This window comes from Falco rusticolus, chromosome 1 (assembly GCF_015220075.1).
Source record: "Falco rusticolus isolate bFalRus1 chromosome 1, bFalRus1.pri, whole genome shotgun sequence".
In the NCBI taxonomy this organism is placed as follows: Eukaryota; Metazoa; Chordata; class Aves; order Falconiformes; family Falconidae; genus Falco; species Falco rusticolus.
In genome coordinates, this window is record NC_051187.1 from 4,849,586 (window position 1) to 4,865,589 (window position 16,004).

Here is a 16,004-nt window from a genome sequence, read left to right on the forward strand (position 1 = left end):
CTCATTAAGGTGATAATTTGATAAAGCAGGTTGTTGTCTTTACCTTGGGGGATCTCTTCTGGGTTGATGCATTGATACTGTGGACAGACCTGTCAATATGCACCTCTTTGTTCCCAGCGAGTGCTGCGGCACGTCCCGCAGTGTGATTTATGGGCCTGGTGCAGCCTGCCAGCCCCAGCGCAGCACGCTTGGCAGAGGCACCAGGGTGTGTCTTGGGAAAAAGCTGGGGATGGGGCATGGGGAAAAGGCTGGGGGAGGTTTCTGGGGAGCCCCTCTGTGGCCTTGCCTCTCCCTGACTCCTCAGGCAGGGGTTTATTCCGCTGCTCAGGGCAGAGCCCATTTCTTCAGTAAGTCAGATGCTGCAGTGGGTTGCGGAGGTGACAGAGGTCCGTGAGGATGTTCTGGATAAGTTTCCCTCAAGGAGAAGTCAAAATCACACACAGTGGAGAGGGGTTATTTCACCCCAGCAGCAGGGTAAGGGCTTGGCTGGCACCAGCCTGCTCTTCGAGGCTCAGTTTGTCACTCAGGTGCCTTGAAAGGACCCAAGGGGTGGAAACGGTCTCATCTCAGCAGCCCTGTGCAGGGCTTGTGTCCCCTGCAGGGACAGGGGCAAGAGAAGGCGCAGCAAGAGGCTGCTGAAATCAAAAAGATGTCTCAGACAGCCATCAATTATCAACGCCACAGTCTGTGTCTAGGATTCAAAAAATGAGAAGTGTTGAAGCTATGCAGGTGTCGGAGGCATCCCAAAGTGAGTGGATGGTGATGGTGGAGCTGGGTCCTGTGCACGCGGCGGTGACACAAAGTGGGGCTCTTTCGGGAGCACCTGCAGGGCAGGTATCTGGCAGGGAGGCTCCTGTCCCATCATGTTCTCTTGCCTGTTTGAGAAACCTGAATATAATCCTGCTCAGCACTGAGAACAGTCATTTCCACACAGGATTGGCTTGGAAATTAATTAGTGGCGTACAGTTTATGTTATATATTACCAGTAAAAGTATTTTTTGAGATGGAGTGCTGATAAAGAGCTATTTCTGGGGAGAGGAGCAGACATTTGGCATTATCGGGGTGTTGCAGAGCAGGTATGGAGCCTGGCCACCTGTGGGAAAAGACAGAAATAGCAAAGCAGCCCCTTCCCTGTCCTCATACAGAAACTTAGTGCCTGTTCTTCACCGATGATAAAAGGACAAGTTAATAATTAATAATAATCCGAGTCTCAATGTGACTACTAAATAATTTTCAGTTAGACATTATGTAAATTTGAAGTAGTTTTTTTACTGGTCATGCATAATAAAATAACTATAGTGATTAATTTTTCACCCTCAGAGTTTAATTAAGATCATTCAGGAGGTTTGGGCTGATACACCATGCTATAAATCACAGTCCAAGCCACTGAAAAATAACTGCCTAGCTTTCAGATTAGATAGTGATATTTTGGGGGTGGAGATCTTGCTGACAGATTGTCACCTGAGTTGTCCTAATCAGGAGGGCCATTTGGTCTTCTGAGCACTGAAATGATATATACTGGTTGTAAGTATATGCAATTCAATGTGTGCTTTTCTGGGTTTAATTTTAGGGATGGAGTCATTCCATTGTCTATATTCCTGCATAACTCATTGTAGAATAAATAGAGCGTTATTCTATGTTAGCCTAATCGGCTTTTAAAGCCAATGCAACTAAACTGTCCAAAGGGATAAAGTGGATAGTATCAAGTCATAGTTTCTTCCAGAATAAATGTGTCCAGGTGTGCATTTTGCACAGCCATTGTGCTTTGAGTGCACAGGCTTAGCTTGAATCACTTCTCAGGCTTAGACAAGCCTGTTTCCCAGTCTCAGCAGAAGTGCTGCAAGATACACAGGGCAATGTTGATTATGGTTATTATAATTGCAGCCTCTGCAGAGACATCACAGCTTCTCCAAAATGTCCTGAGTCCAACACCAAGGAGCTAGTTTCTAGTACATATGCATTTGTCATGGTGCGGAGCAAAATGAGCAGCACACTGATACCCCGGGAAAAAATTACTGGGAGATGGTGTCCTGTATGGCGGCTCCTGCAACGCATAGTTTTTTTCTCTCTGGTTTCTCTGGGTGTCTTCCATGTGACTGGGCTGTGTGCACCTACGGCTTTGCCCCACAAGTTAGTGCAAGTCTGCAGGATGTGTCAGTACACAGGATGGACCCTGACTCATGGGGAAAGCATGTATGGAAAACGTTGCCGTACTCCTATAAATGCTTGTTTTTCTTTTCTGTGTCATTATTTTTCCCCATTTAAAATAAAGCAGGAGTTTAGTAATAAAAACTAATGCTGAAAGGAAGTGGTGCGGGTGAGCCCTCTAGAATTCTGCACTGTATTTATGAACAGAAACTCTTTTCAGGAGAGTCAGCGGGATTTGAAAAAAATAAGGTGGAGGATAGTTTCTCTGATGCCCAGAAAGTAAAGCCTAGAATGGCCATCTTGCTCAATCTTCACTGCTACACTTGTTATTCCAGAGTTATGAAATAACAAGAAGATACTACTCTGAAGTACCTATTCCTAAATCCTACCATTTTATTCCAGAACGGAGGGTATCTTTGTTCTAATTCAGTTGTATTCTGAGGAGCAATTCAGTAATAACTATCGTGCTTTAAATTCACACCCTGTATTATGCCTAATTGTCAGGGATAGGCAAATTCTGACTTTCCTTTTAGTTTCATTGCTGTAAATCCAGAATAACCCTGTTGAAATAAGCCAGTATTTTTCAGTCATACCTTTGAAATATGTCATTTCAAAGGAATGACTCTGGATTTTACCAGAGAAATCTGGCCCAATGTGTGTGAAAAGACACAGTCTGCGTTAATCACACCAGACCACTCCCTCAACTGAAGCGTCTTCAGCAGCCCCACAGTAACGCAACAGGCAGCAATTTTCAGCTGTGGCGTCAGGAAGAACAGAACATCAAGGGAATAATTAGCATCTAATTTAGTAGTTAGACCAGGATCTAGGTGGGTTCCTGCATTAAGTAATTGCTTCCAGAGGCAGGCAAGGCTGGGGCTGCTCGCTCTGCTCTGCTCCACCAGGCCAGGCACCCTCCTGCCTCCAGCTCCTCTACGGCCGGGGCAAAGCAGCTCCGTTAATGGTGCTTTTGAGGGTTGTGTCTGGGAATGTGGTAAGGAGCCCTTCTCTGCTTCTGACATACAAGAAAATGCAGGGCTGTAAGCACACCCTTACACCCAGGCACCTTGCTGAAATGTAGGCAGTGTAAAGGGCTTTAGGCACATCATAATTTTCCTTGAAGCTGAAGATCTCAGTATAATCCTCCTTAAAAATCTGTCAACGGCTTGTGGCTTGTGTTCAAGAAAATGGCCAACTTGTAGATAGATCTTTGCTGGAGAAGTGTGATCTGCTCTGCCCTGTTCTCAGTGACTAATTCCTACATTCTGCAAGTTTGGGTGTCGGTACCTCACGGGGCACTGGGACCTTCCCTGCCGAGCAGCTATCCTCAGCACTCCCATCGCCAGCCATCGCCTCACGGTGACACAAGGTCTCGTGGGGTGTTCAGGATTTTACATCCCCACCCTGTAGCTCTGTGGACTTAGAGCTGGTTGAACCATGAGAGGAATAAAGTGTGCATCCTTCAGTTTGGAAAAGGTCTATGATGAAGCTACATAATCCTTCCTGCTCCCAAAGGCAGGGGCAGGGGCAGGCAGGGCTTCAAGCTCCCTGCTGTGCTCACAGGTGCCTTTGCAGCCACCTCCTGTCCCCAGGTCACCCACATGCCTCTCTTCACGGCTCGGACCCCGACAGCTTTGGCTTTCTCTGGTGTTTGGCTCCTCCCCAAGGAGAGTGCATAGCTTCAACACTTCTCATTTTTTGAATCCTAGACGCAGATTATGGCGTTGATAATTGATGGCTATCTGGGACATCTTTTTGATTTTGGCAGCCTCTTGCTGCGCCTTCTCTTGCCCCGGCACGGCAGGTGAAGGGCCTCGGCTGGCCGGGAGGATGGAGGCAGCAAGGTCTCGCTGGCTGCGCAGCCTCTGCTGCCCGCTTGCAGGCAGCTGCTTCTGAGTTTTTAATTTCTGTCACTGACTTTCCAGTCCCTTTGTTCAGCCTTTTAAATTTGCCTTTATTGTTTTAGCCTGTCTGCAGATATCTTTGTTTTTCTTCCAGAAAAGCCTTCGCTTGCTCAATTAGCAAGAAAGCTCTTTGCAGAGTGTGCCATAGCTCTATTTCTGCCATGGCTAAGTGCTTCTGGAGCATTTGGCTCCTCCCCAGAGAGGATTTACCCCTGCCATCCTCACACCTGCTATTGCTGGGCGTCTTACTGCACGTGTTGCTGTGTGGTGCCTTGCAGAAAAGGAGCTTCTGTGACACAGGAGTCTTGATGTGTTGCCACGGGTTAGGCCAATCTATGCTGTCCCAAGCGACGATTTTAGCTGCAATTTTTGCTCCCTGCCCTATTGGGTCAATACTGTGTTTTCCCCACACATGGGATCTTTCACCATCCAGATTTTTTTTCATTTGTTTTTGTCTTACTTCATGGTTTTGCTGCTTTAGAGCAGAGGTTATGAGGATACAAGTCGAACCTCTCACATGTTGGGAGAGAAAGGCGAGTGCTGGCTGGTGTAATGCTGGAAATACCTTCGGGGGTTTGTGTCTCACCCACCCCGGTCAGGTCTAAGCCCTGGCCTGAGACACCCACCCTTGGCTCAGACCAGGAGCCAGACCATGCATCGCAGGAGGAATTCAGAGCAAGATGCCTTGATCTGGAAGGCAGCTCCCTGCTTGTCCCCAGGCAGGCCTGGAGGCTGTCCCCAGACTGCCCTGCCACCGCCTCCAGCGCCAGCAGGACAGGCTCCGCCGAGGGCTGCCCTCCTGCCGCAGGGGGACCTGGTGGGAGACCTTGCAGAAGAGGCCGCAGAAGCCTCTGCCATTACATCTGCATTCAGTCTTTGCCCAGGCACAGGATGAAGAATTCTCCTCTCAGGGGGGTTGTGGCACTCCGCGTCGCTATTTTCCCTGGTTTTGTAGTCTGTTTTAATTGTGGGTTTGCCCTTACAAGCTGGGGGCTAAAGCCTAGAAGAAAAGTGTTTACAGTGCTGCTTACAAAATCTTCGTAGAGTTCAGGGGCTATTTCAGCAAGATGTTCCTGAACAGTTCTTCACTTCATATTGACCCTGATCTATTCCCTAACCCACTCTACATGCTGTAGCATGCGAGCTCGGACTATGCTAGCAGCCTCACAGCCTTCTCAGGCTCTTTATCCACCACGTACAAAAGAATGTCATGACTTTGTGAGTGCCCCGTGAGCACAGGTAAATATTAGGACAGCTTCTGGAGCCTTGCAGCCTCGCTGTGGACATGGAAGCCACTTTGGCCTAAAAGTTGGGCAGAACTCGATTTGTTTTTTTCAGGACAGAAATCATTCTTGCATAGAGCACTCACTGTTGGGAACGTGGCATTAGGATCCTGCTCACAATGCCCATCTCTCACAAGATCCTGGGATTTCCTTTGAAGCCCCTGCCCCAGGTGAGTGGGACGGCTCACGGGCTCACTGCTGGCACAGGGGTGACATTTGCCCTTGCTGGAACTGGGTAGTTGTTGAAGCTGGTTATTTGCTTTGTGTGATTGATCACATCTGTACAGCACATAACGCTGCCTTGCGAAACGGCTCTTTTATGTGTCAAACTGACTCACAGTGTGACCTGATGTAGATGTAAGGGGATATTTAAGGAACAACTGAAATTCAGAGAGAATTGTGCTACTTTTTTTTTTTTTTTTTCTTCCCCTGGGGTAAAATGCCTTTATCAGCAGATGGGGACAGGGCATGGTGCCCTGTGGGACCAAGGGGGTCCCTTGTGATGGCCGTGGACATGGGAGCTGTGCCGTTAGCTGCTGCAGTGCTCCACCCTGCTGCCTCAGTCTTGCCAAGGTGAACCTGTCCAGCTCACACCGGTGTGATTTGATGAAGAGGGTGAGGAAGCAGCCTGATTTTCCCTGCTTTGCTGCACCCCGCTGTGTGATCTCAGGAAGGTCAGCGTGAGACACTCCACAAAGGCACTGAGGCCCTGAGTTTGCAGGTGAATGTGCATCCTTCAAACTTCAGGTGATCTGTCAGTAGGAACTGGGCATATAAAATGGATCTGACCCTGCTTCTCTTTCCCCAGCTGCTTTTTGCTGGTTAGTTTGCACATAAGGTTTGCCTTTTACCTTATGAACAGCACCCAGCACAGAGTGAGGTCTTTGCAATCCCACTGGGGTCTTTAGGCACTTGCTTAGTGTTAATGCTGGGACTGTGGAACAGAGAAAACCTATGTCTGGCTGGCTTATGACCTGCTACAATTATAGAGATGGAGTTACTGGGAGGGTGGGCTTTATCCCATCAACACCTTCCTGTCACTGCTGAAGCGATGCTACCCTTACATGTCAACACTGAAAGCATATCTCTGCTGCATGCAGTCCATCTACTGGCAACGAACACCACAGTGAAAGATGCCCTTTAATTAACGTACTTCATAACAAGTCATCTGGAAATGGATCTGTGCTTGGAGGCAGGTGCTCCTGCATGTGCTGTAGGGCTGCTTTGTGTGAGGAAAGGCCCCTCATTGCATTTGCACAACTGGGTCTTGGGCGTTTGACCCTGGACAGTAAAATTGGTTTCCAGATGCCCAATCTGCAACTGCTTATTGCATACTTTGGTGAAGACACCACTGCCTCACTCACCAAGGCTGCTTCCGAGCAGAAACAAGCTGCAGAGTGGCATGGGCCGTGCTTGGCTGTGCTCTGACACGCTCTTGTGTGAGGCACACAGCTGGGTACGTGTATGATGGGCACGTGCTGGTGTGTGGGTGCCGTGATGGACGTGCCAGGCCACACGAAGGTTGCACCCCTGGCTGCATCTGTGTGCAGAAATCCAACAGCAGCAAACTAAGTGAAAGGGATAGAGACGCCTGAAGTGAGTTCAGAGTTGGCCCGTTTCTCTGAATTAGAATGAACATACAGTCTTCCCTTCTCGCTGCAGAAAGCCTTCCCATGACCCAGCATCGAAGGGTGGGAAGGATGCTGTGGGTCTCCCTATCCCTTTGTGTTGACCCTGGAAGTGACTAGAGGGGGAGATGGACCAGAGTGCATTTCCTATCCCCGGTAAATCGTGAAAGAGAGAAGGGAAAAAAGATCTCATGTTTGAATCCTGGTGTTAAAATGAGTGTCTCAGAAAGCTGAAACCAGCCTTGCCTGGAGTGATGAGCGGGTGCCCTGCTCTGCACAGGAATTAGTGTTTCCCTTAGCGCCTGTGAAAACTGCCAGAGCCAAGGTGAGGTGCTTGGCACCTGGGTTTGTTAGTGCGTCGCCTTTGAATCCTGCCTGAGGTTGTGCTGAAGAAGACGGATGATCCATCATTTAATGCTTGTTTGTCCAGCCCTGTTGACTACAATGAAATGCTTTTGTTTTACCAGGGGAGCCTGAGCATTTCATACGCAGGCCCATCCTGTGAACTTTAAGGATTTGGGCACAGATGGTGGATGGGAATCCAGCCCAGCCCTTCACAAGCTGCCGTCCCGGCAGGAGCCGTTGCTGTGCCGCTGCAGAGGGTATGCTGCCTCTTTCTACCCTTTAACAAACACAATAACTTAGAAGTCTCCTGTAGAGGTGTGGTAACTCCATGTAACACTTGTACATAAAACCACAACGGCACAAAATCCCCTTGTGCAGCTCCGATCCCTTGGTGAGTCCCAGCCACACAGCGTGGTTTAGTTGAGCACTCCCTGACATCAGGCCGGTGCCTTTCCTTTGAGCAAGTGCGTGGATGTCTTTGCCCGTGAGAGCTGAACCAGCACATGGGTCTGCACAGTGAGACTTGCCATCAGGGACCAGAAGCCCCACAAGAGCAGTGAGAACAGCACCTTTCAGAAAAAGGGTTGTGCAGAAAACTGGAGGGAAGCAGTACCTGCTTTGGATGGATCAATAATGCCTTTTTTTTCAGTGTTTCCTGGGGAAAAAACCCCACCAAAAACAAATCTAAAACTCTGCTGAAGAAAATTGTATTTTAGGTTGGAGCAAATACTTCATATTATTTTGAAATGCTCTTTTCAGCCTGGGGATGCAATTTGGTTTGGTAGCAGAAAGTCTGTCAAACAGTAAGCTGAAAAGTTGAGACAAGCAACTGCTGCATGTGTCCAGGGCAGGTTTGGTTCCTGCTTGTTTCTCTGAACATCTCAGCAGTGAGGGTTAACAGGGATGAGGATGTGTCAGCCCTGTGCCAGGTAGTGGATTTCAGCGTGCAGCAGCACCAGCTTTTGCATTTTTACCACGGGTTTTGTTGCAGTTGTTTTTCAGAGCTCTGGTTCCTCATACCCTGTAATTATGTGAGTTTCAGCATTCTGTAAAGCTGAAGGTACATTGACAACTTTTGTGATTGTGCAGAATAGCTTGAAAACAACCAAAAAGTTTTAAAAGGAAGAAGGGCAAATACAGGAAACCCAAAATTACATTTCTTTGAAATCTCAAGATTTGTAAGGCAAACTCATGATTTTGTGGCCTAAGACAGGACTGCTAAGTGCTTGGTGTTGGCAATGCTGTGTTTATTTTCCATGCTTGGATTTCTGCATGGCTTTATACACATTATGAAAAATGCTGTATTTTATGTTATTTTTTAAAAGGAAGCAGATCTCTTTGTTGGATGATCTCCAAACCAGACTGTAGCATACAATAAAAATTCTATAGTGCACTGTAACAAACTACAAAAGGCTAAGATGTTACTTTACCAGCACAAAAACCAAGCACATAATGGAGGAAGAGAATTATAAGGTATATCGCTCGTATTTATGGCCAAAAGAGAAAAAAAATACACACTGTACATGTATACTGCATATTGAAATTATAGAACAAAATTTAATTAGAACTTTGTAAATAAAATCCACATATGCTGATTTATGATATATTTATTTCTCAGCCTTTGAAATGATGGCTGCCTTCACTTTGGAAACCAGTCATTTGCAGACATCAGGTCTGTAATTCATGAACTGGCACAACCAGAAGTTTGTGGATTTGAGTCTGGCAGATGCCAGTCCCAGCTTATCTGTTTCAGAGGCACATGCTGGGATTCCCAGTGAAGGAGGCAGGGGAAGCATGCTGCAAAAGGCATCTATAACAATTTTTTTTTTCTTTCAAATGTGTAATTATAAAGATTAGGTGGCTTGTTTTGTTCATTAAAAAAACCAGCACTAATGTAATACGCAAGTATAAGCAAAGAGAGAATGCGTGCTCTTTGTAGGCTCCATCTAAATGTCCCCTTCCCTAGAGAGAGTACTTCGTGCTGTATTTGCAAAAAATATGTGATTAGTACCCAAGTCATGAGTGAGAACTGAAAGCAACTGGAACACCAGCCTTTCTTGTGTGAGACAGAGAGCTCAGGACTGGATCAAGACGTAATGAAACATGCATATGAAAGGCTAGATTGAGATGCCTTTACTCACAGTAATGAAGCGTCAGCTTTCCTGAATCACATTGCTATACCATGGGCTTCCACTTCTTTGCCCCAGTACTGAGAGCAAGTTAATACACCAGTTTCCTCTCCACCCCTGAGCAGGTTTGGAGGTTGGTGCCTAAATGACTCCTGAGAACAGGAATTCGAGTGTGATTTCTTGATGTGGTTGGAGCCACATTATAGTTTGCTGCTGCTGGAAGGAGGGAGATCCTGTTCTTCCATCTCCTTCCCAGCTTCTGTCCACATATTCCTGCTAGACGAGCTCTGTCACTCAAACCAGTGGATGACCCGCCGGGTCCTGATGTGGGCTTCAAGCTTCTGCACGGACACCTTATCTGTTGGACACAACACAGCATACCTCCCCAAGTACACAGTCCCAGAGCTGCCTCCAGCTGCATCACAGAGGTCTGCAGGGAATAAACACATAACGACTTGCCACCAGCTAACCAGGAGTGTTACCTGGAAGGTCTTGATCAAAGCCCCCGAGGGAGGTGGCCGCTCAGGTGAACCTGAGTGTCAGGCTCTCCTTTCACCCCTCTAAAACTGCAGCAACTTCAAAGAACATGTCCCTTCTGATTGTAGAAATAGGAGCTCAACTGGAAATAAAAACAAGAGTTACTAGTTCTTAGCCACTTCTAACTGAAGGTAAAATTGGATTTTAAATTTTTAAGTAAAATCCATAAAGGACTTGGGTGTGCAGCAGGACTCTCGCTGGAGGGTGTGTTCTGCTGCTGATCGAAAGGAGCCCGCAACAACTGTCTTACTGATTTTGGCTTCAAAGAAAGAAATTCATGGTTGTAACCACTTTAGCCTCTGCTATGGGGCACGTAAAAGGCTGTGATGGGTCGGTAGTTTAGTGTTGCCGCCAATGCTAAAGGCAGCTTTATTTCGTATCTTGTGGAGATTGGTTTGTGTCTTTTACTATGGAGCCTTCACGTCATGGGGCCCAGCTCTCCTCCCTGAGTAAATAGGTAGAGGTTGAATGAGGCAGCTCTCCCAAAGTGGGACTGTCACTAGATGATGGCTCTGTCTCCGTGATACTGAAAACAGACATCAAGGCACTTTTTACTAACACATTCCATCAATGCTAGAGACTTGTCACACAGGGAGCAAACACCGAGTGAAGCAAAGGAAGCATTTACAATTTGCTGCCATGAAAGGAGACAAGATAAATCAATAGGAACTAAATTAGCACAGCCAGCGGCCCTCACACCTACTTTGGAAACTCTATTAAAATCCATGGCCTAGAATTTGCAGGAGGGATTATATGCGTGAAGGGTGAGTCAAGATTTTAGAGTGAGCTAATGTAAATGACACCCACTTCTCAAACTGCCTGAAAACACTTAGTGCCAGAACGCGCTGCCAAAGACAAGAGTTCTAGTATTTGCTGGCTGTCATTGGCCTCAGATAAATACATTGGAAGGGGAATAGTGGAGGAGTCAATCAAAAGATAACACTGAGTAAAGCTCAGTTGCATAACACAACGAGAAGTCAAATTTAACCAAAGCTGAACATATGTCTGAGTACCGGGGGCACAGTGAGAAGTGTGATGGCCCAATCGGAACCCACAGAGAGTCGTGTTTGAGAGCAACACACAGGAACAAGATCTCACAAATACCTCGTGTGATTGAGTTGGTTGTGTTATTGTGCTGCTCTTGGGTGACCTTTTTAATTCAGCTGAAATGATACATGTCCTGGGCGTTTGCAGAACTTTGTAGATTTATGACAGCATCCCACTGACACACTGAGGTACACGAAGACTTGCTAAAAGTCAAGTTGAAGTAAATATTTTCTTGCAGAAATCTGTTTATTGGCATAGTGAATGCAGCATTTGCAGGAAGCATCCAGCGTGTGTGTTCTGTGCAGCTGATCGGCACATGCGTGATAATCTCAGGCACTGGGATTGTTGTAGAAGCACAGAGCAGGCTCAAATCTCCAGGGCCACATGCATGTTGGGGAGTTGATCCCTGTGTATGTGACAAATCAAGGAGTGCCAGGAGTCCAGCAATAGCTACTCCCAACCTGGCTCTGGGTATCTAGGATTCCTAGACAAATTTATAAAGTCCTCTACTTCTGCCAGGCACAATTGGTATGAGGAAAAAAGAAGTATCCGAGAAAACCTGAACACATGGGAGCTCTGTGCAAAGAAAATATCATAGTCAGCACACTCAGTCCTGGCTCCCAGACTCTTGCTATTCCACAGCACCTTCAGGAGAATTTCATTTCTGGTACTGACAGCAGCATGCTGGTAAAGCCCTCTGGACTAGCAGGGGAAGAAGAACTGGATCGGGGCTGGCTGCACAGCAGTGGGTTTTTAAGTTTTGCCCCTTTCCAGGCTTCCCAAGGAAACACAAACATGCAGGCCATGGCTCTACACTGTGAAAAGGGTAGAAACCTGAGTCACTTCCCCAGAGCCTGCCAGAGGGACTGCAGGGATAAACTAGTCTGGTCCTGCACCAGTTTGGCAGCCTTTTGCAGAAGAACACAGGCTTCATGCAAGGGTGGAAGAGCACGACTCAGCAGTTACAAGACAACTTAAAGTTCTCAAAGTAGTTACGAACAGGAGGTTCTGCCAGTCTCGGTGGTATTCTTCACCTTCATTTACATTTCTGTAGTGTATTGAGCCCTTCACCTGGGAGATGCTGTAGAAACTCAGGGCATTAGTAGCACGGAATATAAGATAAAAACTAAACACTGTAAAACACGTGCAATATAAGCAGGAATAGAATTCTGTGCATACTCTCTGCAATTGTCTGGGTCTTAAGCATGCATTAAATTGCAGCAACTAAAGGCTATGGAGTACAAATCATAAACGTGAATTCTACTGCAAAACTGTCAGGGCAGAGATCTGACCAACATTATAAAATACGAGAAGTGATTTTAGGAGCCTCTGTTTTGATGAGAGGGATTTCGGAATTGCTTTTCAAAGGTCGGCTGCACAGCGTTTTCAAAATATCAGGCGCCAGGATTGCTCTTCGCTTTTGTAAACCCCCTGATGTTTCTTGTGCATTGGCACTGCACCTCACTGGGGGAGACTTTGTTTCACAATGGGATATTTGGGCACTGTGGTAATGGGAACTAGGAAGAACTCAGAAGGCCTTTCATGCTGAATCACAGCTTATCTTCTGCATAGCAGAAGGGAGGATTCCAGATCTTTTCTTCTGCTTTTTACCTTCAAGAGATTTATGGCAAACATCTTTTAAAAGATCACAGGGAAAGAAATGTCCATCCTCCCTACCTTTTCTGTCTTTCTTAAAACAAACAACTGGGAGATAATTCACTCTTAAGTGGTTGTGTTAGCTGTGCTGGCTTCGGTGGTGTGTGCCTGCTGGAAATGAGCTGTGGTGGGCAATGCCGGCTAGACACTGGGGCAGCAGCCTCCTGTGCTGCGTGCCACCGTATAGACCTTGTCTCTGCAGAGCAAGAACTAAAACCTGAAAGATGGCCTTGTAAAGTTTCTCTAGTGGATTGCTGGTGGGAAAGCTTGTCATTGCCCAGTGCTTATCCATGGGGCAGCTGTTGTAACCAGATTGTTCTGATGTGCAAAGTCCCTCTGATCCATTTTGGGGGGACCTTGGGGCTGCATGGGAGGTGAAGATGAGGAGGGCTGCTCAGGCAAAGCCTATATGGGTGTGCTAAAAAATTATTTTTAGATATATTCAGTGTGGAACAGATTTTCTCTTTTGCTCCTGTGCAGTTTGGTGGGACCAGGAAAGCCTGAGGTGCTGGCACTCTGCCTTGGATGAGTGGAAAGGACCTTGCAGGGCTTCGCTCAGTGGCTCAGGGTCCTGCAGGCCTGGACCTTCTTCCTACTCTGGCACACTTCTACATCTCATCTGTGATGAGATGCTGCCTGCAAGTCTCTCATGGACCAGACTGTGCATAAACTGAGAGCAGCTGACTTCCCATCCCAGCAGAAAAATGCTTTTGGGGAGGGGAGCTGGAGGGTATCAGGTGGCTGTACCAGAACCATGGAGCACTGCAGAGGAGTTCCCTGGAGAAAGGTAGAAGGTACGGGAGTGTCCGGGTGAGATGCTGGTGGCCGGTGGCTGTTGTGAGAAGGGCAGGTGTCTGTGGGCTGGAGAGCAGAGGGCGGCAGGGATCTCCGCCGGCTGTGCCAGCACGGGAGGCTCTGCTGCCTCAGCCTCTGCCTGCGCCGCGCAAGTGCTGCGCTTGGCCCGGAGGTGGACAAGGACTTTAATAAGGAACGTGTGTGGTGGTGCCCTTGCCGAAGGAAAGGCGGTCTGAGGAACATCAGCCTCGTGCCTTGTTTCATCCAGGGCACAAACTGTCAAAATGGGAGGGGGCTTCATTAGGGCTAGAAAACTTTTCGGAAACTTTGGATTCCCAGGGATATTTCCTGACCTTTCAAATGGATCCAGCATAGGCTTACAGGAGTTCGGACTGAAAAGAGCTGAGAAGAGGTGGCATAGCAGATCTCAGAGGGCTCTTGTCCCTGCAGGCTGGTGTGCCTGCGTGCTTGCAGCGCATGGAAGCACAAGTGCCACGCTGTCCTGCCGTGTCTGGGCTGCTGCACTTCAGGCGTGGCACGGCTCCAGGGCTCAGAGCTTCTCCTTGGCGTCCGAGCTAGGTCATTTCTGCAGCTCCCCTGCATCCCCAGTTGTTATTAATGGCACACCTGGTGCCAAATAGGATCTTTTCCATTCTTAATCTGTGATTAACAAGGTTGTTAAAGTCATTCTCAGCTCTGCTGAAACCAAACAGAATTTTATATGACATACTGGGCAAAGGCTCTGTTTGAAGTAGTCTTTAATCTTAGTTATAGGATTAAATCGTATGTAAACAGTCACATTTTATCAGCTCAGCTACGAAGTAATTTATTTGTTAGTCTAATTTTAGTAACTTGTAGGTAATTCAATATTACTTGAAAAAGGTTGTATAGGAGCAAGCAGAGCTGATTTTCTACCAGTAGAGCAAGTGAAGGAGTCCCCTGATCCCTCCGAAGGCCCTTGCCTGTTACGGACAGCTTCAATGATTTTAGAAAAGCTATTCCAAATGTGTGAAAAAGCAGGGTGACTAAATGTGGGGCTTTGCAGAACCAAGGCCTGCCATTGTATTTTTTTGGCAGTGTTGTTTGACATTGCAGTACAATTTTTGTAAGTGCTAGTGTTGCATCTATTTTTACTGCATTGTGCAATTAAGACGTTTAGGACAGAGCTATAACTATTGAACATTTTGCTGGAAGTTACTGTATCCCAGTGGAAGAGATAAGCTGTATTTTCCTTAGAACTAGAGGAGGATAGAACTGTGATATCCCAGTCTCTGTGGCAAAGAGGTTTGGTGCCGTTGCGGTCTGTCAGCCCTTTCATGCAGTTAGACTGTGTAATCATCAGCAGCCTTATTTATTTCATGGGCATTCAAAGGTGAGGAATGATCCTTGTGATTAGATTAGCCCTTACTGTAGGATTTGATTTTTTCCTATTGGAAAAATTATCCTACACTGGCAATCTGAAAGACTATGTGAAATCCAACGTGCAGGATGTGAAACTATTTCCCTTTGCACAAAGGCATTTCAAGATGATTTCTGAGTGAACATGGATATGGTTTTATTGCTGCTCGGTGCTAACAGCTGAAGGAGGTTACAGGAGAAAAGGAGCTGGAAGTTGATAGGCAGTGGTCTTACGTAAAATTGAACTCTGTCCAGGAATCTTTTACAAATCGAGCCTCTTCTCTCCTTACAACACCCGGGACTTCCAGGTGATATTGATGGGAGTGGGGGACTCAATAGCCTCCTGTGAAGGTGACTGTTTCCTATTCCTGCTTCTAGCGGGGCTTTGCAGGGCTCACCTCCAAACGGCCCGGTTGTGCGTGCCTTAACTCCTGTTTAACAGGCGATCCTTATTGTATCATGGGGGAATTTCACCCACAAGTGCCGATCTTCTGTTTTCCTGGTGAGAAATTCGGGCTGAATAAATGCCAAGGACAGTTTAAAATTTTCCCCTCGTTTTTGCCCAGTGTCTTGCATGCTTGAGTATTGGTCATACCCAGATCAGTATTGACTTACACTGGGAATTGAAACACCCCCTTAAGGGATCAAAGTTTTGCGATCGAAAGTAAGAATGCCTTAATTTGGGTAAAATTGATCTAATCGGGGAATCTGCAACATTTATAGCAGCTGGCCTGCGTTCTTGGCCATACACCCCCCAGTCCTTTAGGGAGACAGTGTTTACAGAAAACATTTCCCCCCCTTTTTTTTTGCAGTTCAGCTAGCTAAAGACATTTCATTATCTGCCTGACTTGCATGTCTGTGGTTGGGGAGGATCTGAGTTTGAAAGACTTTAAAGAATACTCTGAAATCGTAACCTGCAAGGCTCTCACTTGGTGCGTGTGGTGGGGAAGTCTGGATACCAGGGCAGGAAAGGCCGATATGAAAGAATTATGTGACTCAATTGACTGTGAAATTCTTCTAGGAACAGGTGTAATTGTGATCGTAAACATTTGTGAGGTATTTTACTACCAGCTTTAATCCCTGCAGAGGGGAATATTTAGGAGTCGGAGAATAAACGTGAAATTAACTTCAAAGGCT

General features: G+C 46.8%; 1 long non-coding RNA gene across 1 annotated transcript in view; it reads left to right on the top strand.

The window, feature by feature from the left end:
• The first annotated feature begins 1,490 nt into the window (after nucleotides 1-1,490).
• LOC119156451 overlaps nucleotides 1,491-16,004 on the top strand; it is a 55,919-nt gene continuing 41,405 nt past the window's right edge. Inside the window, exons 1-2 of the long non-coding RNA XR_005107144.1 lie at nucleotides 1,491-1,524; nucleotides 7,428-7,562. This is a non-coding gene — a long non-coding RNA (uncharacterized LOC119156451). The remainder of the gene's footprint in view (nucleotides 1,525-7,427; nucleotides 7,563-16,004) is intronic.